Source organism: Rattus norvegicus, chromosome 19, assembly GCF_036323735.1.
Source record: "Rattus norvegicus strain BN/NHsdMcwi chromosome 19, GRCr8, whole genome shotgun sequence".
Taxonomy (NCBI): Eukaryota; Metazoa; Chordata; class Mammalia; order Rodentia; family Muridae; genus Rattus; species Rattus norvegicus.
In genome coordinates, this window is record NC_086037.1 from 47,372,009 (window position 1) to 47,398,892 (window position 26,884).

The 26,884-nt window shown below is 47.0% G+C and overlaps 1 protein-coding gene and 1 long non-coding RNA gene across 15 annotated transcripts in view; one reads left to right on the forward strand and one right to left on the reverse strand.

Annotated features, from left to right (window-relative positions):
- Arhgap10 (Rho GTPase activating protein 10) overlaps nucleotides 1-26,884 on the forward strand; it is a 261,750-nt gene that overhangs the window by 19,226 nt on the left and 215,640 nt on the right. The gene's annotated exons all lie outside the window — the stretch shown is intronic.
- On the reverse strand, nucleotides 18,147-22,338 carry LOC134483344 (uncharacterized). 2 transcript variants are annotated; one of them, XR_010060200.1, is made up of 3 exons: nucleotides 22,033-22,338; nucleotides 20,696-21,854; nucleotides 18,147-20,228 (listed from the first exon to the last, which is right to left on the reverse strand). It is a non-coding gene; the product is annotated as an uncharacterized LOC134483344 (long non-coding RNA). The 2 variants fall into 2 exon arrangements; XR_010060199.1 differs by having other exon boundaries at nucleotides 18,147-20,274.

Here is a 26,884-nt window from a genome sequence, read left to right on the forward strand (position 1 = left end):
ACACTTCTCCAGCATTTATCAGCTTGCTAGTGACCGCTCTGTTGGGTAGTGGAAGTCCACCTGACTCTAAGTCGAGGTTCACACTGCATCCCTTCCAGTTGGGGGCGATAGTGAGCATTGTCTCCGCCTGCTGTATGAGTGGCTGACCACTCGCAAGGTATTTGTCGCCTCATTCCGTTTTCTCAGTTAATTGAGGGAGACTTTTAGGCTGTGTTCAGTTAGCTTGTGAATTTTCACATATCGTGATGTAAAGGTCTAGAGTCCTTAAATAAAGTGAACAAATGGACAAAGTTTTTAGTTGGGGGTGTCAGGAGTTGAATTTGGCTCTGCGGGTTGGCCTTAGTGCACACATGTTCGACATGCATCTACCATAGAGCTGTGTTCTGTGGTCCTATCTTTTAGACTGGGCTTGCCCATCAGTTACTTCTGTGTTGTGATAGGTAAGCCTAAAGCCCGAATGGTGTCTGTGTGTCCCTGTCCCTCCCCCATGATTGTAGAGCATTAGCTTTCAACCTTCCCAATGTCGTGACTCTTTAATACCTCATGTGGTGACCCTCAGACATAAAGTTGTTTTTGCCACTGCTTTGTAACTGTAATTTTGCTACTGTTGTGAATCGTGATGTAAATATCTGTGTTTTCTGATGGCCTTAGGTGAGCCCTGTGAGAAAGTTTTTTGATCCCCAAAGGGTTGAGAGCTGCCGTTTTAGAGGGTTCTCTTCACGACTGCTTGAACAGACCATCATGGTGGCAGGAGCATGAGGCCTACAGATGTTTCATATCATGGTATAAGGGAAGCTAAGGGGCTAACTCCCCATACCCTCCTCTCCCCATCTCCCAGTGCCCCCCACCTCCCTGGGATTACATAGAAACTTTTTTTTTGAGGTTGAATTTCTCACCTTAGCTATTCTGGAACTTACTGTGTAGATCAAGCTGGCCTAGAACTCAGAGATTTGCCTGCTTCTGCCTTCTGAGTTCTGGGATTAAAAGTGTGGGCCACCACCACCTGGCTCATATAAACTTTTAAAAGGGACCCTTTGTAACATTGTACCTCCCTCCCCTCAGTTTTTTAAGACTGAGTCTCTTACAGAAACCCCAGGTTAACTTTGAATTCATTACCCACCCCTCCCCTTCATGCTGGGATTGTAAATGTGTGTATATCACCACGTCCAGTAGCAGTCTTTTAAAGAATTTGTTTTTTCATGTTTTCCTTGAAGTTCCATTTCTTGTACAATAAATAGATTTTTTTTTTGTAATAAGCAAAGGCAAGGTTTATTATGGAGACCTATTATAGAGATCTCCGGGCCGACACGTATCCCACGCAGGAAACAGATTAGTCGACCAATAAATAGATTTTTAAAAGAAAAGAAAGGCTAGGTAGTGGTCGCAGACGCCTTTGATCCTAGCTCAGGAAGCCTAGGTAAGTGGATCTCTGAGTTCCAGGCCAGCCTGGTTGGTTTACAGAGTGAGTTCCAGGACAGCCAGGGGTATACAGAGAAACCCTGTCTCAAAAAAACTTTAAAAAATAGTTTTTTTTTTTTTTAAAGGGAGATCTTGACCTGCTCATTCGATTATCTGAGGAACAGATAATCATTAGGAGTTAGATGAGAGAACTGGGTTTTCTCTTTTGGGGCTTTTCCCATAACTCTGTTGAAGGGCATTACCTTCGTCACTCCTGGCCCAATAGGAAAACCCTATCTGTGCGCTGTGCATACTGGGCGGGGCTTGCACAAGCTTCCAAAGCTTCTGCAGACTTACCATTGGGACAGAAGGCTGGGTGTGAAGTCACTTTCCACCGGAGCCTGGAGGAGGTTGCTGGGGATAGCACTCATCAGAGGAAGGATGCTTTCTAAGTCCTCGTCAGTGTCCTTGTATCTCAGAGACAAGCCTGTTGGAAGGGTTTCCACCTTTAGCAGTGACCTCTTTTCTGTATACGAGTTCTTGGTGTGCTTTGCAGTTCTGTGTGTCTTTGCTGGCACCTTCAGCAGGGTGGGTGGGGCAGCATTCAGTCCAAACCGCAGGAGTGTGCAGAATTGTTTCAGTGGTCCTCTGATCCCGCACTTGGTGCTGGAGGTAGTCCTCCTGAGAGAAGAGAAGTAATGTTTTTCTTGGGAGTCAGCAGTGGGTCAGGCCTGCAACTGTATCCTCATAAAATGCTGCCAGGACCACATACCAGGCAAGAAGCAACTTTAGCGGTTCCTTGTGCTCACAGTCTGAGGGGATATAGTGTATCATAGGCAGAGGCATGCCTACAGCAGGAGTTGCTCCTGCAGTCAGTCCGGAAGCAGAGCATCCAGTACTGTGTTCCTCTGCCTTTCTCAGCTTTCTTCATTTTGGTTTCCCAGCCTGTGAAGAGTCGCCATTCCTGTAGGGTGAGCCTTCCCTCCTCAGTCACACTTTCCTGAATAGACCCTCACAGTCTGGCCCAGAGGCTGTGTCTGTCTCCTAACCGACCCTAAGTACAGCCAAATTGATACTGGAAGATTAATCATGGTAATGAGCATGTTACATTTTAATCGTGAACTTAGGTGTTTTTGAACAAAATTTGCATAATCCAAACGAAGTATTCCAAGTTATAGTTAGAGGTTCGTATGTGAACCTCAGTGTGCCACAGCCACTTCCTTTCTCACGGAAAAGCGGTTGTGCTGAGTCTTTCGAAGTAAGATAAGCTAGATCACGTGGTCTAGAGGTCCTCCTCAGCCTTTTTGGGGAAGACTGGCGTTTGTAGGAGGAAGCTGCCTGCAAATAGTACTTGGAGTCAGGTGTAATTCGTGGTGCGTTCTGTGCTGGCCTGGACACATACCATGCAGTGGTTACATTAGAGCAAGCGCGGCGAGAAGTCTATTGAGCTCTGTTTAAATCTACCAGTTTCTAAATTTATTTAACTAGGCTACTTTCCTTAAAACATTCTTTTACTTCTCAAAGGACAAAGATGGGTAACTATCGGTGTAAATTCCGGCTTAGTGTCTGTGGGTGGGTGCAGAGGTTTTTTCTTTTAAACTTCTCTGAGGGGGCAGGGGAGATGGCTCAGCAGTTAGAGGCACTGAGTGGCTGCTCTTGCCGAGAGATCCTGCGTTCAGGCCCCAGCACCCATGTGACAGCTAACTAACACTTGTTAGCTGATTCCTGGGGATCTGGTGCCCTCTTCCTTCTTGCCTCCAGAGATGGCAGGCGCACACACGTGGTGTGCATACATACACCCCAGCAGAACACATATTAAGTAAAAGAAAAACAACCACACTCATGAAAAAAAGTCTTTCTGTGCCAGAACTTAGTGTGGCTGGATGTGGTGGTGCACACCGTTAATTCCAGTGCGTATGAGGCAGAGGCAAGCGGAACTCTAAGTTGGAGACCAGCTCGGATTACAGAGTACGTTCTAAGACAGCCACAGCTGTATAAAATAGAGACCTCGTTTCAAACAAACGAACAAACAAGCAAACAAAAACTTAGTGCCCTTGTGGACTTAGTGTCATGGTTTGAAAAGTGCAAGGGGCTGAGCTCTATCTGCAGATCCCTCTGTCTCCGCTGAAGAAGACTTGAGAGAGCGAAATGGCCCAGAAGCTGAATGGAAAGAGAACATACGTCAAAAAAAATCAAGACAGCTTGTTTATGGGTTTTGTTCAGCTGGAGCCTTTTCCCCAGGAAACAAACATATTTTGGGGGGAAAAAGTGTCGTGGAGGAGGAGGACCAGGGGAGACAAGAAAAGGTGAAGGAACTGGGCCTTAAAGTGGACTGGCGGATTGGAGCCCACTACAGTCGGAGTGGCCTTGTCCCCCATAGTTCACATATTAGAGGCTTGGTCCTCATTGTGGTGGGGGGATCTCTCAGAGGTGGAGTCTAGCAGGAGGGCTTTAGTCATTGTGCCTTTGCGAGGGCCAGGGGTGACACCGAGGCTTTCTGGCTTCTTTGCGGTGGTCCTTTAATTCTTTTTCCCCTTTTGCACACACTTGCTGTGATGGGACTTGCTGTTAGACCTGCCTTCAACACTCGCAGCTCGAGCCAGGCAAACCTTTGTGAATGACATGCCCTGGGCATTTCGTCATAGCACTGAAAAGTGGACTAGTGTGGCCGCACACCGTGGGAGGGTGCCGCAGTGGTGTTTACGATAGCTGGTGGAGGTCTGAAGGCCCGCACAGCTATCCGTTTCAGGATGACTGAGATAGTTCATTAATACCGGTCATACACCAAACACTGAACAAACTGCTGGGTTTCCCTGATGTGTGTCATGCCTCTGGAATATTCCGAAGGGAGAGTAAGATCTTTGATAGAAGCCTCTTTGTCAGAGCAGGGTGCTGGGGTCGACTCTCCTGTAAAACCCTCCTTCTCTTCCCTTCCTATCACCTTGGCCTCTACGTCCTGTTCAAGTCATATGGATCATGGAGCTGAACGGGGCAACCCTGAACGTGGCAAACTGAACATGCTTTGTTAGATGATCAAAGGTTTCCTAATGAAGAACACATGGCTGGTTTAAGCAGAAAACCAGTGAGCCCACTGTCTCCAAACCCTAAAGACTGTCGTCAGTGCCAGTGTGATTCGCCATGCTGAACTGGGTAGAGGCCTGCTCTCCAGAGCGGTTTCCCTAACAGCTACATCAGGTGGACCTCACTTGTTACGTTTTCTTAGGATGGAGGCCTCACACACTAACACAACCCACCTTGCCCTCGAATCTCATCAGCCAAGCTTTTATTTTATCAAAGAAAATTGTTAGGTTTGGGGACTTAGCTCAGTGTCGGAGAGCAAAGGTCCTTGGTTGGGTCCTCAACTTGGGGTGGTGTTGAAGGTCAGGGGTAGGTACTGGACAAGGCAAAGTGACAAAAAAAGGAAGGAAGGAGGAAGGAAGGAAGGAAGGAAGGAAGGAAGGAAGGAAGGAAGGAAGGAACCTACCAACCAACAGAAACACCTACAGGGCAACCTAAGTGCAGTGTTAAGTCCTTACAGCTCCTACAATGGGATGATCCCTGAGGGGAGCCCCATCTGTTCTTCTGATGAGATAGCTTTTCAACATCTGCACTTCCGATCTTTAGGGAAGTACTTAGTAAGTGTTCTTGATGGAGAAAGGAGAAGTGGAAATAGCTCATAATTGAAAATTTATTTCTCTGTTAATGGTTTTAAACATACAATTACAGATGACCGGCATCGTGGATTCCGTTTCCTTGTGCACAAATACTGTCTTCACCTGGGTGAAGCCAGAGATGCTGCCACTCTCTCTCTTTAATTTCTGTAGATTGACAGGTCCTTTCCACAGTGGTGATTAATATTTATAGCGATTCCCCTGGGGATACACAAAGTCCTGTGACTCATCCACAGTGATGTTTCATTTAGACCAGCTTTCCTGCCACATGTTTAATACCTTCTAATTGTTTGAAATTGGGCATCAGTTGTGGTCTTTTTCTCTCCTCTCCCCCCCTCTTCTCTTTCCTCCTCCTCCTCCTTCCTCCCCCTCCCGTCCCCTCCCTTTTGGTTCTATTTGCTAAAGTGTTTCCCATCCCCACTATTTTAGTTAAGAAACTGTAGAAAGCTATGAAGGGACCCGTTTCCATCTGTCTTCAGGTTGATAGACCCATGGCAGGGACCAAGAAGATGTTGGAAGGGCCCAAGGCAACCGCCGACTTTTATCTAACCGTGGAGTTAGACAGTCCATTTTTGGGTGATGAATAATTAAAATGTGTACTGGAAAATAATTCTTTCGCCCACATGTTTTGCATTATAAAATCGGGCCTGCTTGGCCTTAGCAAAGCTGAGGAAAGCGGGGTCCCGTGCCATGCTCTGATGTGTTGTCTGGGTGTATACTCTCAGCGGGCTCCTGCTGGGCTGCTCAGCAGTGCTGTTGCTGGTTTCAAACTCTGGGGTTCAGGTGCTCCTCTTGTTCAGCATCCCGACCAGCTGGAAGCACAGGCACACACCACGGCACCTAGCTTTAGAGTCTCCTTCTCCAGTAGTAGAAGTAGTGTGTTCATATGAGCCACTCCTCTGCGTTCCTCCTGCTACTGCCTCAGGCCACATGTCACCTGGGTTCACTGGGGACACCTTGCTTTGAGCTTACAATTTTTCGAGTTGCTGATACAGTAGCATTTGTTTACTGTAGAATGTAGGCATGTTAGCCCCTGTCATGGTGACTTTATAGCACTAGCTGTCTGTGTCCTGCCCTTTAACTGTCACATGCTGTACCTAAGCACATTACTTAACTGTGTGCTTAATTTATGTGAAGCCAAGTACATAGATTAGACACAGCCGTTTATATTTGGCCTAGATTCTAGTTCCAGCCGCCATAGCCAGCTCTGTTACTTTGCTCCAATTACTAAACGTCTCTGAGCCGTGACATGGAGGACTTCTGATAGTCAGATCCAAGTACCCTAGATCGAATGGCTTCAGCAGAACCTCACTGTCTTGCCCTCCTGTCTACAGAAATCTGAGGTCAAGTGTTGGCGGGGCAGGATTCTTCTGAGCCCTTCCTGTTCTGCAGATGTAACCCTTCATTGTCTGTTAGCTCTCTGTTGCTGTAATAGATAGCTCCGCTCATGGACATTTCCCCTCAGTGCTTCGAAGGCCTTAGTCTATTGCCAGTTGGTCCCGTTGCTCTAGGCCTGTGGTGGTGCAGCGTGTCTTGTCTTGGTGGGTTTAGCAGAACAGATTTCCATGCCTGGGATGGAAAACAGAGAATGAAACCATGCTCCCACAGTCACCTTTGAGGACATACATACACCCAGTGGCCCAAACATTCCAATAGGCCTCACTGAAGAGTTACCATCTCCTCATGGCCTTGCTGGCCTTTTAGGCACAAGGGCCTTTGGGTGAGAGTCTTGATGAAAACTCAAAGCAGTCTGTTGTGTCCTGAATGTGTTCCCATAGGCCAGTGAAGGAGGAGGGGGCTAGGAATTCAACATGGGCTTTTCTTTTCCTTTCCTCCTCCTCTTCCTTTTCTTCTTTCTCTTTCTTTTCCTCCTCTTTCTCCTCCTTCTTCTTCCTCCTCCTCTCCCTTCTTTCCTCAGGTCTCCACTAATATTTATTTATTTATATATTTATTTATTTTTAAAGACACGGTCTCTGTGTAGCCTGTAAGTGCTGGAACTTGCTCTGTAAACCAGGCTGGCTTTGAACTCACAGAGATCCATCTGCCTCTGCCTCCCAAGTGCTGGGGTTAAAAATATATACCACCACTGCTTGACTATTATTACTATTGTTTAAAAGTGTAGTTGTTCACACAGATCAGCAGTTGGGGCTAAGGTAGAGCAGGTGGGTGAGAAAAGCAGCCAGAAGGGGACAGTGGGAACGGGCTTATGGACCTCCTGTCTGGGCGCAAAGTGTGCCACTGTATGGTGGAAACTGGGGGTGATTCCTCCCAGAATGCTCCTCCCAGCTAGTGACAAGGCTTTAGCACCTTGTTGCTCTGAGAAAGACAAGCAATGTCAGCTCGAACTCCTAGGGTATAAATGGTCACACCATTATTTAATTTGTTAGCTTCTAGGAGAAAATATATCTTCTATAAATATCTTAAAGCGTATGTAGGCATTTTCCTTGCTAATTAGAAGAACTTTCCCAGAGTACTCTGCAGCTGAGCAGAGTTAGTAAATGCAGTTTTCCAAATGGAGCTTGGTTTCCTGAAAGCTATTCTTGGTGTGGTGGCTCAGTGCAGCTGTTCATATCTCTTAATATTTTACTTTGAGTCATTGGGTGGGCGGTGCTGGTTAGTGTTCCAAAAGCAGCATGGAGGCATGCTGGGCTTGCGTATAATTGACTGAGAGATTTAGACAGACCCACATTGTGTAACTGAGTGGTAAAGAAAGAATCTATCATGTGCAAGACCTCAGCAAATGTCTTTTCACTGGCTTTCCCTCTGTTCTGTTAGTGGAAGTGACTATTTTGTTAGTTTTTAAGCATAAGATAGGGTCCCTTGGGCTGAGTATGTAGCTTAGTTGGTGAAAGACTTGCCTAGCACACCGGAAGCACTCTGTTCAGTCTCCAGTACCACAGGAACCAGACATGGTGGCTCATGCCTGTAGTGCAGACACTCAGCAGGAGGAGGCAGGAGGATCAGGAGTTGAAGGTCATCCTCAAGTTATTTAATGAGACCAAGGTGGGCACATGGGACCTAGTCATTAAAAAAAAAAAAGATAAGTTTTGTTGAAAAAATTTAAAAGAATGAACCTGGGGATTAATAACACAAAAGAGCCATGCAGCTGTAGACAGGCTGAAGCCATCCCCAAGGCGTTCCAGCTACCATGTGCTGGTGGGTGCCTATACAGTGAACAAGTGTGTGGTGGGGAGCTACGAGAGAATGACCTGCTGCTGTAAAGGGCCATGTCTGGGTTCACGGCCCTGAGGAGCAGAGGTGTGTGTCAGTGTCCATGGCCCATGTTACCACCAAAGGACGTTTAGATGTCCCTGGTCTGGGCTAACTCCTGTGCTGTGCAACTCTCGACTGGGCAGTGTGGGAGCTGGCCCTGGTGGTGGTGCAATGTCTACCCCATCTACAAACTACTGGAGTGTGTTAAGGGGGGAAGGGTGTCCTCCAGAACCAAAGCTGCAGGGTTTCCATGACAGAGCAACAACAGGATTTCTGAGAGGAGTCCCGTTGTAATTTTCCTGTGTTTGCTCTGTCCTGTGTGTTCCAATATTGATAGTGTAGCAGGAGCCAGAGACCTCGAGCCAGACCAAGGACTTGTTTTTTTTCAGAGCTGGGGACCGAACCCAGGGCCTTGCGCATGCTAGGCAAGCGCTCTACCACAGAGCTAAATCCCCAACCCCCCAAGGACTTGTTGAAGTGAACATTTTTGATAGTGAGGATGTGTGGACAAAGGGTATATACTGCGGAATAAATACACCGCGACACACTACAGCTTCCAAAGCAAGATTTGTTTTTTTTTTAAGTCTTTATTTATTTTTTATTTTTTCTTTTGTGGGGAGTGGGTACAAAGGTAGACATGGGGAGATGAGTGAGAATTTCATGATGTAAAATTCACAAAGAATCAGTAAAAGTTAAAAAAAAAGTCAGAAGAGCCTGTGCTTCGTGGATGAGACCATGGGTCTGATTCCTAGCACCACACACACAAGGGTAAAAAGTATGCACGTTGTTGTGACTGTTACGGCCTTATTTTCATGGGTAATTATAGATGTGGGAAAGACCACCCCTTCCAAATATTTAACAGAGTTTCGTTGTAATTTTCCTGTGTTCACTCTGTCCTGTGTGTTCCTCCCTTGGAAAGAGAAGTATTTCTTCAGGCAAACAGCTTTTGGCTAGCGCTGACCTGTTCCCCTGCGACGTAGTAAGGAGGGCAGTGGATGGCTTCCTGTTGGAAGATTCCAGCTGCTCAGGGTTGGCTTGGAAATAATGCTACGTCTTAAAGTCTCTTCTAGGAAACAGCTCGGATCCCTGTGGGGGCTTCAGAGTTGCCTTTTGAGTTATGACGATGCAAACTGTCAGAGTGGTGGTTTCTGGTATGTGGTTTCCAGGGTTACCGTGTGATCTTCCAAGTAAGGGTTTAAAAACAATCATCTGTTTTTCCTGGGAGAATTTTAAAACAGTCTAATTAAAAATCATGTGATCTGAGTAATAAAAGACTTAAATCAAACGACGATACAGGATCCCTGCAGGGTGACGAGGAGAGGGGCCTGGGTCCCCGTTCTCTACCTCTGATCTCAAGATGTGAGCCAGTGCCTGGTAGGCTGCGAGACGCAGGCGTAGTGTAGAGCTGGTGCAGCCCCTTGGTAGGATGGCTTTCTTTATGCATTGGGTGGTCCTGGGTCAGCTTTAGAACACAGCCTAGAATTAGAATGTGTGTCACTTGGGAGTGTGGGCCTGAGAACCCCACTCTGGTGACTGCCAGCTCAGTGTGTTTGCTATGTGAGCTTAGGCAAGATTCTGGCCTCTCTGTGCCCCAGTTTCCCTAAGCTGTCAGATGAGGGAATAAGTAATCAAAGGTGGCTAAGCACTTACGACAGAACCTGATAGGAGCTTAGTCCTGCTTCGGTGTAGACTGCTCTCGCACCTTTTGTAGAAATTCTTTGATCAGACCAAGTTGATGGTCTGTTCCTGACCTAATTTGTCCTGGGTTCTCTAGCTGAAACCTTAAGTTCATCAGGCAAGATAAGCAAGAACTCTTGGTGGAGTCTGCATGGCAGAGTTTTTTGCTTCAGAGCCAGTGTCATTTGATGCCTCTGGCTTGCTGTAAGAGTGTGCGTGAGGAGGCCTTGGCCTGGGTTTGTGTCTGCTTTGGCATGTGGGTTCTATTCAAGCGGTTTTGAGACTACAGTCTTACTTATCCCCCCCCCCCCCCACCGTTTGTGCCATAGTGTTTCGTGCAGACTTAGTTACTTTTAACCTTCATGGACCCCACATTTGTCTGTGTTGTGGCACAAGACCACCTAGAAGTTACAGAGCTTGTTTGGGTGGGTGAACCCGAATAATGCCTTTTTAGCAGCCGTGTGTGTGTGTGTGTGTGTGTGTGTGTGTGTGTGTGTGTGTGTGTGCGCGCGCGCTCACTTTCTCCTCAGGCTTACACAAAGAGGCAGAGATGATAAGCATTTGTCATTTACAACGTTCCTCAACGGCACTTACTTGGTGGTTTTCATGCCCTGTAGTAGGTTGCCACAGTCCTTGCTCATTGATGACACGCACACGACAGAGAGAGGGGAAGAGAGAAGGAGAAGGTGAGAGTGAACGGGCATGCTTCTGTGTGTATGTGTGTATACGTGTAGAGGTAGAGGTCGATGCCTTTTTCGGTAGCTCTATTTGTTTTTAGACAAGCTCTCATTGGAACTGCAGCTCACTGATTGGTAGATTGGCTGGCCAGGTAGCTCCGGGTAGCTACCTGGACTTAAATTATGGTTTTGTGGCTCACTATGGCTGCAGATAAACTAAGCAGTGAGCCTTAGTCTTCTGTGGAACATGCACTCTCTGCTTCCCCTTGCGTGTAGGACGAAGGTGTGAAACAGCTTGTCAGATGTAGCACACCTTCAGCCTGAGCTTGGTGGCCTGCTGACCTGAATAGAATGCTTATGGTATCGTTTGAGTGCGAGGATTGTTTGGTCCATAATACTGCTTCAGTATCCATCGGACTGATTAGGGAGCAGAGACGAGAAATCGAGCACAGTGACATGAGACATGTCACTCAGACTTGAGTCTCGGCCCTGAGTGTCAACTCCCAGCTTCCCTGATGCATTAGTTTTTGGCACCTACTCTTCTGACCATAGCAAAGCCCCCTTTTCTGATCTTTAAGGTCTCTGCGCAGCATTTTACATGCAGCGGGTGCATTGTCCTCTGTAGCCCTGCCCCTGGCCCCAGATGCCAGCGCACAGAGAAAGTTGACTTCTGCCGCTGTCATTGGTGGAATGTTTATAGATGTTTTGTTTGAGTGAGCGGCCTTGTGGTGTTCCCACAGGCAGCCGGCAGCTGAGGAATCCTCGGTGTAGAATCTATGATAAATGGTGGAAGAGAGGCTTTCCAGACCCCTTGCGTCTTGTTTAAGCCAAACTTACTTGGAGTTGCCCTGTTGCCGCTGGTTTTGATAGGAAGCAGCCGCCTGGAGTTGGGAGTGGCGATGGTTTGGGAGAGCTCATGGACTCCTGTATTAGACTCCATCTAATACAGGCCCGTTGTTGTGAGGCTAGAAGCATCCTGTGGAGTTTTGATCCCCAAAGGCATAGATACTAGAGCGGAAGTTGGGGCACATTCTACACACTTAGGAGCCTGTTGGCCACAGTCACACTGCGATTCTGGGTCTGTGTGTTTGTATTAACCACAGACCAGTCCAGAAAAATCCCGGACCACTTTGACTCGACAGCAGAGTGCACTTCCAGCCGTCACAGTCAGCCACCTTCCGAGTGTAGCGCACAGCGCTGATGTCACTGCTGACCCTGGACGTGCCAGACTGTTTTCGTTATGTGCCCTTGTCTCTCTAGCTTTCAGAAATTGGGTTTTCTTGCTTTGCCAGTTGGCTTAATAACTGTGCAGCCCGATGAGATGTTTTTCAAACTTGTCCTCATGTTGACCCCAAGGCTTGGAGATGTAGCCTTCTGACAGGCAGGCAGATGCCTAATTATGAGTCACACCTACAGGGCTGCCGCAGCAGTGACTCCGTTCACACTCCGACAGCCTGTTCCTCTCACTAGCGGGACAGACGGTGAGGCTGTTAGGGAGAGTTCTCTGCTTTGAGCTCCTTTCAGGCGTGTGTGGGTTTATTTGCTTCGTCTCTCATGGCTATTTTGTGTGTTTTTAGAAAACTCAATTTCTGAAAACGAGACCATTTTCTGTAGTCATGAAGGGGTCTTGAGAAGTTGAAATCTTGGAACTAGAAAAGGCCATTTGGGGTTGGTGAGACTCTCAGCAGTGCGGGATGCCTGCCGTTCTCCTGTTCGGTTCTTCAGGCCTGTCAGGTGGCTTGTAATCACTGTAACTCTAGCTCCTGGGGACCTGACACATTCCTCTGTGGGTACATGCACACACAAAAAGATTTTTTAAATGGACTGTGTTGGTCCAGCTATTGTGTATCTGTCTCCGTCTCTCTCCCCCTCCCCTTCCCCTTCTCCGTGTGTGTGTGTGTGTGTGTGTGTGTGTGTGTGTGTGTGTGTGTGTGTGTGCGCCAGTATGCATGAGCCTTTGTGCTAAATCCCACCCTGCTTTCTGCCTTGTGCTCCTTACAGCTTACATGGAGATGAGGAACATTCAGATGCGGAAATGGAGAAGCTCCCATCGGAAAGATTTGTACTGTTCTCACCAAGAGGGACAAAATGACTCGAAACATGTGGGTTTTTATCTTTTGGGCCTGGTTTTGGCATTTAAAAAATTAAAAAAAAACCAAAACCCTTCTTTGAGGTGTTGAGAGAGTGGGTGTGGCTAGTTGCTCAAGTGTCCAGCCCTGAGAGCTTGCTTGGGGCAGCAGTGTTGAGAAGCATTGGGTTGTTCTGACTCATCCATGGGCAAAGCGTTGATGGACTCAGTGTAGACAGAGGTTGGGAGGCGGCAGAAACTGGGGCAGTGGGACATGTGCTGCTCCCTGCTTCAGGCTGCTTCAAGGTCAGCAGCACCAAACTACGCTGTGATCCTCCACAGGACCAAGAACAATGGAGCAGGCCAGCCTTGGCCTGAAACAGCCAAAATAAATCATCTTTACGTTGTTTTTTTTTTTTTTTCTGTTATTTTGGGATTGTGTGGAAAGCCAGATAATACAATAAGTTTTCCTAACTTGACACTGTGTGTGTGTGTGTGTGTGTGTGTGTGTAGAGAGAGAGAGAGAGAGAGAGAGAGAGGGAGAGAGAGGGAGTGGGAGAGGGAATGGGAGAGGGAGAGGGAGAGGGAGAGGGAGAGGGAGAGGGAATGGGAGAGGAAATGGGAGAGGGAGAGAGAGATTGGACTTTTTCTGTCATATGGTAAATGTTACCAGCTTTGATTGGCAGTACGTTTTCTTCTCCTTTCTTGTCTGGTGTAACTGGGATTTTGGAAGAATGTGGTTGCTCTTTCCAGGGTGCCACCACTTTGATCTAATACATGAAATCTGTCCTTGTGACTCGGCCTGCTCTCCCTCAGGCTGCCAAGAACCTTTCAGTGAAAGTGCTACTCAAAAGTTGCTGTCTCAGGCTACAGCTGCAAACAGATCTCTGAGTTCGAGGCCAGTCTGGACTACATAGCAAGTTCTAGGCTGGCAGGGTTCACATAGAGAGACCCTGTCTCAAAAAAACAAAAAACCAACCAAACAAAAAAAACCCCCCCAAAAAACCCCAAAAAACAAAGTTGGTGTTAGGCGATGCAGGGTAGCTCATACCTATAAGCTTCCTTGTGAAGGGAAAGAAGGACAGACGGACCAAATGCCAGCAATAAGGAAGGACAGAGAGATGGACCAAATGCCAGCAATAAGCCGAGCTGTTCTTTTAGCTGTAGTCTGTCCAGTTTGCAGCAGTCCCCTTTCGTATGTCAGGATGCAAACCATAGAGCAGTGGTCCTCCGCCTTCCTAATGCTGCCACCGTTTAATACGGTTTCTCATGCCCTGGTCACCCCTAACCATAAAATTATTCTTATTGCTACTTTACAACTGTAATTTTGCTACTGTTATGGATCCCAGTATAAATAGTCTTTTCTGGTGGTCTTAGGTGACCCCTATGAAAGGGTCGTTCAGCCCTGAGAGGGGTCATGACCCATGGGTTGAGAACTGCTGCTCTAGAGGCTGTTCTAGAGGCTGCTCTAGAGGCCTGGGAGTTCATGGTACTTAGCAGCTACTTTCCCGGAAGCTGTTCACAGGCCACTGCTGGTTGAAATGTTTCGGGACTGGGTGTATAGCCTCAGAGTCTATAGCACAATGCTGCCTCCCTTTTCCCCCTAAATATGGACTTTGTGCAGTCTCTTGTAATGCCTGCCGCGAGAGCGCTTAATGTTGGCATCTTGCTCCGTTACTGTTTTAACTAGTGTTGACTGAGTGGAACTGGAGATTAGTTCAGGTGAGTCCAGAAGCCGGTGGGGACACTCAGAGAGACCTGGAACAGCTTTCTGGGTGAGGAAAGACTGGTCTGACTTTGAAGGCTGGAGGGGGAGAGGTACTCTGAACAACACGGGGATAGAAGAGGAGCAGATTCCGTTCTGGGGACTGAGAGGTCATCCCTGGAGTACAGACATAGCACAGGCCTCCTTGCCTCCCTCTCTCTGAGCCTCTGCTAGCCCCCAGCCTGTTTCTCCTGGGGTGTGGAGTAACTGTTTCTAGCAAGTTCCCTGGTGACGAGACTGCTGCTGGTCTGGGGGCTACTCTTTTTTTTTTTTTTTTGGTTCTTTTTTTTTTTTTTTTTTTTTTTCGGAGCTGGGGACCGAACCCAGGGCCTTGCGCTTCCTAGGCAAGCGCTCTACCACTGAGCTAAATCCCCAGCCCCTTAACATTACTCGTGGTCATTTTTTTACATTTAAGGCCAGCCTGGGTTACAGGAGACCCATCTTTTTTTTTTTTTTTTTTTTTTTTTCTTCTGGGGCTGGGGACCGAACCCAGGACCTTGCGCCTCCTAGGCAAGCGCTCTACCACTGAGCCAAATCCCCAACCCCAGCCGGGGGCTACTCTTAGAAAAGCTGAGACTGAAGGACTCCTGCTGGAGCAGAGCCAGTGTGTCCAGTGTGTCCAGCAGACAGCCTGGCTGCCGACGTCCAGCGTCACCACACACATATGCACCATGTTCCCTTGTGCAAGCACTGACTCTCGCGATGTCTTACTAGCCTCAGGAGGGGGCACTCCTGCATGCTTGGGTACCAGAAGCCAGGGATGACTTTTGATCAGGAGAGATGGTTGTTACTTCCTTACAGAAGTGACCAGGAACGGTAAGAACTGAGGGAAGAGGGCTGTGGCTGTAATGGAGGTGGCTTGCCAGAGTGCATGCTGGTGAGAAGTGGATACAAAGAGGGAGGAAGGCGGAAAGGAGCCTGTCCTGGTGGCCTAATATTTCCTTGAGCTTGGAGCCTGGAGTTGGTGATCCCATGGAGCAGAAGCTGTTCTCCAGGAAGGTGTCAGTGTTTTAACTGAATTCAAGTAGTTTTCTTCTGAAGTTATTGTCTACCATGTGTTGTAGACAAAGCTCTGTGTGATTTTCTCTGCCTTTAAATTGTCCCCTTTTCCCCCTTTTTTGAGACAGAGTCTCATTGTCTAGTCCTGTATTGGCCTGGACCTTCCTATGTAGACCAGGCTTGCCCTGCCTCTCTTCCTCTTAAGTGCTGGGATTAAAGGCGTGTATCACCACGCCCGGCCTTTTAATTGCTTTGAAAGTCTAAGCTTTACCTGAGTCTGAACTTTGTGATCTCAAGTGTTTCCAACTTAATCTCCTGTTATCCTTAAGTTTGAATGAAAGGATATACAAATACTTATCTAAAAACCATCAGTCATTTCATGGTAATTCTCTAGGTTCTTACACCCGAATAGTCTTACCTAACTCCAAGTGAGTTAATATTGTTATCACTTAGAATTTAGCACTGTGTCCTGTTCATTGTTACCAGTTAGTAATCATTTTGTAATGCACAGTTGGTCATAGATGATACTGCTTAATATCTTCCCTGTTAATCAGAGCAATGCACAGTTATTTAGAAAATTTGGAGGATAACTATGAAATTGAGAACTAACACTTGGTATATTTAGGGTGTGAGGCCCCGTATTCAGTCCCTGACACGGGTGTGTGTGTGTGTGTGTGTGTGTGTGTGTGTGTGTGTGTGTGTATGTGTGTGTGTGTGTGTGTGTGTGTGTGTCATGTGAACGACCTGTAAGTTACGGCTAGAGCATTGGCTTTTATTTTGGTCTTCTCTGTGGCTCCAAGTCCTTGGGGAGCCCGGTGGATCCCATCTAGGACTTTCCAGGAAGCCTGTAGGGGGACTTAGGTGACAGATGCTCTGCTAACCGGGTATCTGGCTGCATGGCCTTCTTAGGAGCCTGGCAGAGGAAGCAGCGGGGAGGGAGGATCCAAGTTAGGTCTGGTGGAATGCAGTGCTTATCACAGAAGTCACTTGGACCAGACTTCAACTCACCACAGGGGAAAGGGGATGTCACTCGCCTGTCCCTGGCCTTGAAGTTGTGACAGGTCAGCCTCTTGTGGCTGGCAGCAGCTGAGGAGAGTAACATCATAGACCAACAGGAAAGGCAGCAGCGAGAGGCTTGAGGCATGGCAGATGCCCCAGAGTGGTGCCAGAGGCTTCCTCTGTGCGTCCAACGGTGGCATACTGTTCTGTGGAGGAATCACAGCCTGTAGGGGTAGGGCACCGAGAGGCATGAGTTCTGTCTGAGACCCCTTCCTCCACCTTTGAGGAACAAAGGAAGGGTTTCTGTTTTAGATTTGACATTCTGATCCTCCAAGACTTAGGGAACAATTGTTGCTGATCTTAAGACCTAAAACCCAGGCGGGCACTCTGTTCCTCACTACTGCCTCAGCTTCTAAATGTTTTGTTAATAGGCTCTGTAGATGAGGCTAGCCTTTTGAAAGTTTTCATTTAATTTATAATTGTGTGTGTGTGTGTGTGTGTGTGTGAGAGAGAGAGAGAGAGAGAGAGAGAGAGAGAGAGAGAGAGAGAGAGAGAGAGAGATGCACATACCTAGGGCACATGTGAAAATCTTTGTGGAGTCCTGTTTACCTTGTTAATGTTATAACAGTCACTTTCACCTGCTAAGCCACCTTGACAGCCCAGGCTGTGGACTCTTGAGTCTGCTGACCTACTGAGTGCAGAGGAATCCCTTCCTACCTTTGATCTATACTGGGCTGCTATTCATAATGGGTATGGTGTCGGCTCTCCCTTCACACTGGGGTATCTAAGTATGCGTGGAGGGACTGGAGGCCTCTTGACAGAATCTCATCCTTGCCTCTGCTAGGACCCGTTTCTCCTGCTTTTTAAACATGACAGCAACAGCGGACCTTGCTGCATCAGGATGGTTCTGACAGGATAAATATTTTACTAGAATGTTAGTGGTTTGTGTTTCATTTTCTAGGTGTACCAGAGCTATCGTAACCAGTCGGCATAGAATGACTACTCTAGATTTCCTTTGGGCCATCTGCTATTGTAACTGAGAGCAAAATAAGTATCTGGATATTTCCAGTTGTTGAAGCCAAGCTCTTAGAAATAGAAAGTTAGGTCCCATGTGTATACTTTCTCATGGGTATCTCCAAATTATAGGAACCTGTTTTTTAAGGTTTGGTTTTATTTTTTTTTAAAGATTTATTTATTTTATGTATGTGAGCACACTGTCGCTGTCTTCAGACACACCAGAAAAGGGCATCAGATCCCATTACAGATGGCTGTGAGCCACCATGTGGTTGCTGGGAATTGAACTCAGGAGCTCTGAAGAGCAGTCAGTGCTCTTAACCACTGAGCCATCTCTCCAGCCCGGAACCTGTTTTAAATGTAATTTCTGAGGTACAAAACTGGCTGCTTGGTGACAGTTTTGATGTTCTGTGAAATAGTTTTGAAAAGTCACTGGATGGTTTTCTCATTTAGTTTTTCTACATGGCTTGAAGCAAAGCTTAGAGGGAGAAGATGCTGAGGCCACAGCTTCCAGTGCTTGCTCTCACTCTGTCTCTGTCTCTCTCTCCCTCTCCCTTTCTCCCTCTCTTTCTGCCCTCTCTCTTTCCTTCCCCTCCCCTCTCCTTCCCCCCTCCCCCCTTCCCCTCCCTTCCCCTCCACCTCCCCTTCCCCTCCCCTTCCCCTTCCCTTCCTTTCCCTTCCCTTTTTCATTGTCCTGTAAAGTCCTGTGCTGACTGGATTAGAAAATTCATTTTGCAGTGTGTAGGGTGTGTGCATCGATAGATTTGACTCTGAAATTATTGTTCTTTTTGTTGTCTGTACAGTATGGTTAAAGGATCAAGTTTTGGGTGTGTTAATCCTGATCATGAGGAGTGTGATTTGTCATGACTTCATTGAGGTATGACATCATCTGGGACGTTCTGGTGGCATTTTTGATGTGGCACATAGATTGTGTCATGTGCTGGAACAAGGGCATTTCCAGAAGAGTGTTCTTTCTTTGTGGTTGGCCAGTCAGCTACTCCTGAGAGAATATTGTGGCAGTGGCTGTCAGCAAAAAGAGCTCTCCTTACGTCACCAAGAACTGAGGCTGTGGAATCTGCTTTGGGAGAGCTGTGTGTAGTAGGTCTTGAGATCAAATGACTGGAATGAGCTTCTAAATCTCAGTGTGCTCATCACAACTGATATCTAACTCCAACATGCCTGCTCTGTCAGAGATGCCCAATATAGAACTAGTTATGGCTTGCCCAGAGTGTCCAACAAGTTTGCAAGCAGGAAAGAAGAAATTCTGGGAAATTCGCATATAGAAACTTTGTGTTTGTTTGAGTGTACTCTTGAGTTAGTCGAAGACACAGAAGGCCACAGGAAGGTTTTGTTATGTATAACAGACATTGTAGTTGATCCCCAGATGATAAAGTATGTTGGTGGTCTTCTCCTGAGACTTGAAGGCTAAAGAGAAAGAGCTTCATGTACCGGGGATTGATCCTAAGGCCTCCGCCATCTGAGATGTGTGCTCTGTTGCTAAGCTGCCTCCCATCAGTTGGGATCAGTAGTGTATAGCTTTCAGGGTGGGGCTATTGTAAATAGAATGTTATGATTAAGGTGCTCCTTTGACACTTCTGAAATGGATGCATGTGTATGACCTCCACGAGGCAAAAGCAATCTAAACGTAACTTCTTCCTCACAGACATAGTTGTAGGAGGTGTTTTTTCTCTTCAATCCTAAGAAAACACTCACCCCTAGGAAGATAGAACTTTGATTTTCCTTCTGTCCCCATTTGCTGCTATTAGTCAGTGCAGACAGTAGGCGGTCATTTTATATGTAGACAGTCAGTGCGGACAGTAGGCCATTTCATATGTAGATGGTCACTGAGGACAGTAGGCTGTTACTCCATATGTAGGTAGATGGTCAGTGTGGGCAGTAGGCTGTCATTTTGTATGGAGGTGGTTGCGCCCCATGAAATACTCAGTTTAGAAATCATCATGGGTTTGACTCATTGGTGACTATTAAATGCTGATTATTTCCTTAACCTCTAGGTATGCAAACCACTTCCTCTCTTCATGATTTATCAATGAATAAAATTAAGTCCAGCTACTAGGAAGAACTGTACAAACTCCCTTTACAGGACAGACTTGTTTTCTGATGGTTTGAAAATTGAGGTTATGGGCTGGAGAGACAGCTCTGTAGTTATGAACCTTTGTTCTTGCAGGAGACTCAGGTCCCAGGGTGTCTGATGCTCTCTTCTGACCTTTATCAGCTCCAGGCACATAGCTGGTTCCCAGACTTACATATGAGCAAAATACTCATATACATAAGACAAATCTTTTTAAAAAAATGAAAGAAAATTAAGGTTTGTTCATGTTTATCGGCAAGACTTTTTCTGGGGTGGATCATTTGAAAGCTTTCTACTATTTTTTCCTATTCAAAGTAGGGCAGAGAGGCTCCTGGACTCAGAAGTTTGAAAGGGGATGGGAAGTAGGCTGTGAAGTAGACACAGGTTGTGTCTTAGTGTCAGTAGGAGATGCCAGGCAGTGTCACTGAGTCTGCAACACTAGCATTCAAGTTGTCTGCCCCTAAAAACTGAGGGCCCCAAGGACTTAGGAAGGAGCTGGGTTGTGGCAGTGGCCTGTAGGGTGGGAAAGAGCTTCTTCTACTAGGAGGAGGGGTGGCGGGGTGGTGGAGGGGAGGATTCCACGAGACAGCAGTAGGGAAGAAAGTTGTAATATTTGAAGCCGGATTTCATCATATCCTCCTGAGTCTCAGCCTCACTCCTGGAATTTTACGATTCGGTATCAGTTTCAGCCGTATTGGGGAGGGCTGCATTTAAAAAACAAACAAACAAACAAACAAACAAACAAACAAACAAACAAACAAACAGGGCTGAGCCTGGCAGCTCAGACTTGCACTGTGACTCGAGAAGCCGAGGTTGGGTGGTCGCCAGTTCCTAGTCAGACCAGCAGACACACTTCACACCTTACTGTCTCTCTGCGTAGCCCTGGCTATCTTAGAACTTTGTAGACCAGGCTGGCCACAAGCTCAGAGGTCTGCCGGTTTCTGCCACCTGAGTGTTGGAGTCAAAGGTGTGCGTCACCACAGACCAGCATCCCACTGTCATCTTGACCTTTGTCCTAAACCTTGTGCTCTCCTACTCTGATGCTTTCCCCACGAAGGCCACACTCCTGACCTCCGTGGACGCGGTGCTTGGCTTTAGTTCTCAGCTATATTGTAAGTCACTCACTTGTTACTAAGCACACTCTTCTGTCCGTAAGGGCTTGGAGTGCTGGTCCAGGAGCCCGAGTAGTTTAGTCTTCGGCTCACTCGTCTTCCCTCCTCAAGCACTAGCCAAGATGGAGGCCGGTTAGGATGTAATGGTCTTCTGGAATTGAGAGTTATTTGAGGCTTCAGGGTCAGGCGTGGTCTCTTCTGGGGAAATACTATTGAAGTATTTTCTTTTGTGAAGTAGTACCTGAGAGACACTTACTTGGCACGGAAGATTTCAGTGAGTAAAGAGGTGTAAACAGGATTAAGAAGGAGTTTCAACACTGGAAACCTCCAGAGTCAAACATCAGCAGGGGGAGGAGCCAGAGCTTGGGAAGGTAAACCGGGACCATTCTTTGGCCTGGGTGGAGTGATGCAAGTGGGCGGGATCAGGGAAGAGCCAGTGGCAGGCTGGGAGTGAATAGCTGCTAAGGAATTTGGGTCTGTGTTCACCCAGCAGTGGATGAGCAGGACCCACCCTGCCGGAACAGGAAGGCAAGTCTGAGCAGGGGTGGGTGGGTATAGAGTGAGGAAAATCTCATTTGGTCTCACTTCTAGGGCGTTTCGTCTGAAGGGCCTTTGTATTCAGGCTCCCTGCCTCCTTGTTTCAGTGGGATCACCTCTTAGGACCAGTTACCTCTTAACTTCACAGGAGCCTCCTGGCCCCATGACCGGAGACCATTGTGTGCACACACATTGTGTGCACGCATGGCCTAGGGAGCCAGTCACTGACGGCTGTGACTCTGTTCTGATAACAGGCACACTGATAATAGTAGAATGACCACATTTCCTTCCCGGCAGCACGGCCTCGACCGGCCTTGGGATGGTGGGAAGCACAGGTCTTTTCGGAACTGTGAGGACTGCGGTTTAGTAGAGCGTGCCTTTGGTGGGATTAGAAATAAGGGGCTAAGGCAAATTCAGAGAGTAAAATTTAAACCCAGCAGTTCCCTTCCAACTCGCTAATTTACTTTAGATTTTACTGGGTGTTTAACACACTTCATTTCCTGTCTCCACAAACATACACACCTCTAAGATCTCAAACCGGTGCTGCCTTCTTTCTTTGGTTTTCAGAGCAGACACCCATCAAACGTAGTATCCAAGCGAGAGAATGCTAAAAGGTGCTCCTGGCTCTGCAGGTCCTGTGGAAGCACAGAGGGCAGACACACCCACCCCTTCACTTTTGGTAGTCTCCTTTGCTCTTCTCTGTACACTAGGGAGTGTTCTTTGTGTATACTTTGAGCAATGGCTAATAAAGGCCCTGCATTCTCTTAGCAAATGCTTTGGTAAGAATGGGAAAATGAGTCCTGAGGTACTTACTGTGAGTTGTAATTACCAGTCGTCTCGTCAGTTCTTATGACATCAGGAAACCCAGGGAGGTTTTCATGCTTGTTTGCTAAGTCTGTCTCTAAAAACATCTGGACAGTTCCTCCAATGGGATGGTGTCAGGCCACGCATGGTTTGTGTCTGCAGGCCGGTGAGGCTGTAAGACCTTAGCTTCTGCAGCAGTCGTGCTTCTCTCAGCTGATGGCATTCTCACTGAACTGAGGACTCAGATGTCTGTAGGATCATGACTGCCTTTGGAGAGTGGCTCCCCCTCTTAGATGACAACTGTAGGATCATGACTGCCTTTGGAGGGTGGCTCCCCCTCTTAGAAGCTCTACTTATTTGGGAGAAAACCCTGAGAAGAGCTATTTTTCCAAGAATTGTTTATTTCTTAGTTTTGTGGAAACTGATAAAACCGCCACCCTAAATTTAGCATGGTGTAATTTTTCCAAGCAATATTTTGTGAGTGTGTTTTTATACAACCGAGTGCCAAAGTGAGAGGTTTAGACGTGCTGAACTAGGAGGGGATCTCGGTTATCTGCCTCTGGCTCATTTCTTTCTGCCTTGGTTTTAGGCAGATAAACTGGTCTACACAGGGCCATGTAGTTAGATAACAGACCTCAGCCCTTTTCGATTTCCTTTTCCATTAGAGACTTTTCCCTAAATACATTATAGGTTTAATACCTGAAACATTGACATGTCCTTGAAAACAGCTTTTTACTGGCCCAGCCGACACTATTCAAATTATATGTGGGAGGGATTTCACTCTGTCGTGCAGGCTGGTCCCTTCTGAGTCTCTGGAACGCTGGGATAGCAGGCATGCACCCCTAGCTCAAGGCATGTTATTTATGCGTGGAGAGGTCTTTTTTTTTTTTAAATCCTATTGTCTTAGTTAGGTCGGGGCAATAACAAATTCCACAGACTGGGTGGGGTGTGGCTTAAGAAACAGTTTCGGGAGGCTGGTGAGGTCAAGACTCATACTTGGTCAAGACTTGGTTTGGGGTGGGCCCTTATTTCCTGTATAAGGACACTAATTCCATCATGGAAATCCCACTCATGATGTCATTTAACTCTGCTCACTCCCACAGCTCCAGCCCCAAATACCATCTCCCTGGGGCAAAGGGGTCGGACTTCAACATAGGAATTTTGTGGGAACACAGACATTTGGTCCAGAACACCGAGTAATGCTGTTTTTGTTTTGTTTTGTAAAGAGCTGTCTAGTCATGTGTGGTCGCATGGGCGTGTACTCCCAGCACTTAGCAGGCTGAGGGAATGAACTCTTGTGCCTGAGGCCAGCATGGACCTCATGTCAAGGAGTCTGTCTCGACATTAACAGCAAAAAGGTGGGCGATCTGGTGGAAAGGCTGTTCTTCGGAGAGTCAGTGCGGTGTGCTGTTGATAACTATTCCTCCAGATGTGTAAACATGTGACTGCACATATTTGAACTGCTTGGAGATGAGTCGATGAGCGACTGAGTCCTTTATGCTTGTCCAGTTCTGCACTGAGAATGAACCATGGAGCCACATTTGCTAGCTGGTCCTGAAGCCATACAACAAGAGTGGCTTCCAGTCGTCTTTCGGAGATGTTCTTACCAAGTTGCATTAATTCTCTCACTCTTTGCTAGGCTGTTTTAGCAACTTGCATAGAGTGTTAGAATGAATCCCTAAGTTCTCACAGATCTGAACATTTAAAGGACACGTGTCCAGATATCTTCTTACTGAAACAAAAACACCCCAGGCTGAGGACCCCTGTAACTCCCCTCCTTTCTCTTTCTAGAAGGATCTGTTATCCTAGATTCGGAAGGTAGCATTGCCAGGTGTATTTTTATACTTGGATCACACATACATTTGTAAGAAATGCGTGTTTTAAAGCTTGATGGACATGATAGCACGCTCTGTATAAGAGAAGGAGCCATGTTCTAGACGCTGTCTCATTTTGATACATTCATGTGGCCTTTTAAACCTATGTATTCCATCCCATGATTATTCTGTATTTGTGTGTTTACCTGTGAGGTTTTTCAGATGGTTTCCAAATTTTCCCAAGGGTTCATAGAAGTCCTGTGGGTTTGTATACATGCACAGAGCTGCTGATATACACATGTGCGTTTCTCTGGAGACACGCAGCTGCAGAATTGCTGGGAGGTAGGAATATTGTTATCTCCAGTCTTCCTCAGTTTTATCCACTCATTTATATAGCCAGTGTATAACACCTTCAATGTGTGGCATCACTGACCAGTGTCTTCTCTTATACTCAAGAATTTGGCTGAGAGCACCAGTAATTATCTTTTCAAACATATATTTACCTTTCAGTTGTGCATGTTTGTGTGCGCTGCATTGTATGTATATGTTTGTATGTGTAGGCATTGTACATATATGTGTATGCAGGGGCAGGGGGGCCAAAGGGTAACAAGGGGTGTTTTCTTCAATGGTGTCTCACGTGTGTGTGTGTGTATGCCTGTGAGTGCTGTGCTTGCATGTATGTGTGTGAACCACATGTGTACTTGGTGTCATGGAGTCCAGAAGAGGCCTCTGGAGCTGGAGTTGTGAGTCCTAGAACAGAAGCTGCCTGCTCTGCAGGACAGCAAGTGCACTGTGGTAAGTACTAACCGGGGTTTCTTCCCCACCCTTGATGATTCGTTCTCAGATAAAAGGCAGAACGTTTACATTTATAATAAGCCTCACTCGCAGTAGACCTGGGCAGCTATCACCCCTCCTCTTCCCTGTCAGTGACCCCAGTTATACCTTACCATGTTCCGTCTGGGCTGTTCTCACTCCGGCTGGCCAGCCCTCATGGCCGTGCCCTCACCATCCACCCACCCGTGGTGTCTTCACCTCTCTCCTCTCGTTGCTTGGGGTCTCAGCTTCAGATCCCAATCCGGGCAACTGAAGCCCCACCTACCTCTCTTCTGCCCAGCTATTGGCTCCCGATATCTTTATTCAACCAATAGTTTTAAATGAAGGAGCAAGCTTTCATAGCTTCACTTGGTGATTATCTCTTCATCCCTGAGACAACCTAGAGCCCGGGGGCAGGGGGCAGTGTTTAGCATTACAGCACACAGCAACAGACCAAACCTCAACACCTGTCTGTGCTCTTAACTGCTGGGCTATATCCAGCCCTTTCACTGGTTTTGTGTGCCCCCACCCCATCTATCCCCTCATCCCTGCCCCTCCCCTACTCCCCCTGGGATTGCAGATGTGGAGGCTACACCCACCCTCTTATTGTATTATGGTGATCAGAACTCAGGCCCTTATTGCTTTTGTTGGGGGTATCTCCCAGCCTCTGGCTGCTTTTTGGTTTGCCTGTTTATAATGTCTGTAATGGAGGGACTCAGGTACAGAGAGTTGGTCCAGTCAGTGACCTTTGACCTATGACTCATGATCTTAGGCCTTGCTCATATTTTACTCACATTTCCCAACTGAACTCCGGTGACCTCAGCAACAGCCTTACCTGCTTCTGCTTCTTCCGGTCTAGTTTCTCCGTCTCCACACCCGCGTGTACCGTCTCGGATTTTATTATTCCTTGTCTGGTTTTCTGTGGTTTTTAAATCTTGCTTCAAAAATAATTTTTAAAACATCTTAGTAGTAGTTTCATGACTCCTGGTTTATTTATAAAATAATATTTTGTGACATAATGTGTGTGTGTGTGTATGACCCAGAAATGACCTACAGTTGTAAATATTAAACAAAAGAGCATTCCAGCATGAATATTTAAGTATTCCAGCATAATAGGTATTTTTACAACTTAAAGAATTTCCCCCTACATGAACCGATTCATATTTAGTGTTTGGGCATGCGTTCGTGTGCGAGTGTGTGTGTGCGCGCGCGTGTGTATGTGTGTGTGCATGTCCCCTCAGCTGAGCCAATGTTTCTCTTTGTGTTGTATTTCCAGTGGCAAAGTAGCTCAAATGGAAACAAATAACCTGACTTCGTAGAGAATAGACCACATAAAAGTCAATAAGTACTAAAGGCGCTAACGTCTGATTGCATAGATCTTTGCTGTTCTTTTAAGTTCTTACGTCTTGTGGGAGTGTATGCATCAGGCCACTGTTAGCTGAGCCGGTTAGAGCTAATGGATGGGCTGTTGCTATTCCATAAAAGGCCTTGGGGCACAGAGATCTAAGAGAGGCCAGGTGAGCAGGGGAGGCCTGTCTGTCCATCTAGCTGTTTGCTTATCCAGCCTCACCGAAGAACTAACTAGAGTGTCTAAGACTCGTGATCTCAGATGTTGACTTGAGACTCCAGATGTTTTCACGTAATTATGTCCTGTTCCTTCATGCCTTGTTTGTTCGATTGTAACTGGGGCAAAGTGGGAGGCTCAAGTAGTCTAAGCCTGCCTATGTACTTCGTAAGTATCTGATCTAAAGGTTTTTACTCTCTTGTCTGTGCCATGCTCAGCGGATTGCTGTCTCCTATTATTACTATCTTGTCATTTAAAAGGGGAAAAAAGCCACTCAACCAAAGAAGCAGCTAGGGCCTTGACCTACACTTACGCTGAGAAATGGAGAGGCCCACTGTGGGGGCAGGTCACCACTGATAGGGCCAAGCGTGAGTTAGCCGGAGTGGGCTTTCGCAGGGCTACTCTTCAGTTAGCAGTTGTTCTCGTGAATTAGTCGTTGAGGTTTAGCTCTGTAGCTCTTACCTTCATCTAGTCTGGCCTTTATCTATGCACAGCGTATAAACTGGGCATGGTGTACGTCTTGGCATCCTGCAGGCATTATGACTTCGATGAGTGCCACACGGCTTTGTTCAACTTGGTGACAGAGGGCCTTGTGTTTGCCGAGTGGATTCCGCTGCATGGTCTGCACTCCAGTTCCTGAGGAGTGGATGCTGGGCAGATGTCATCTGGT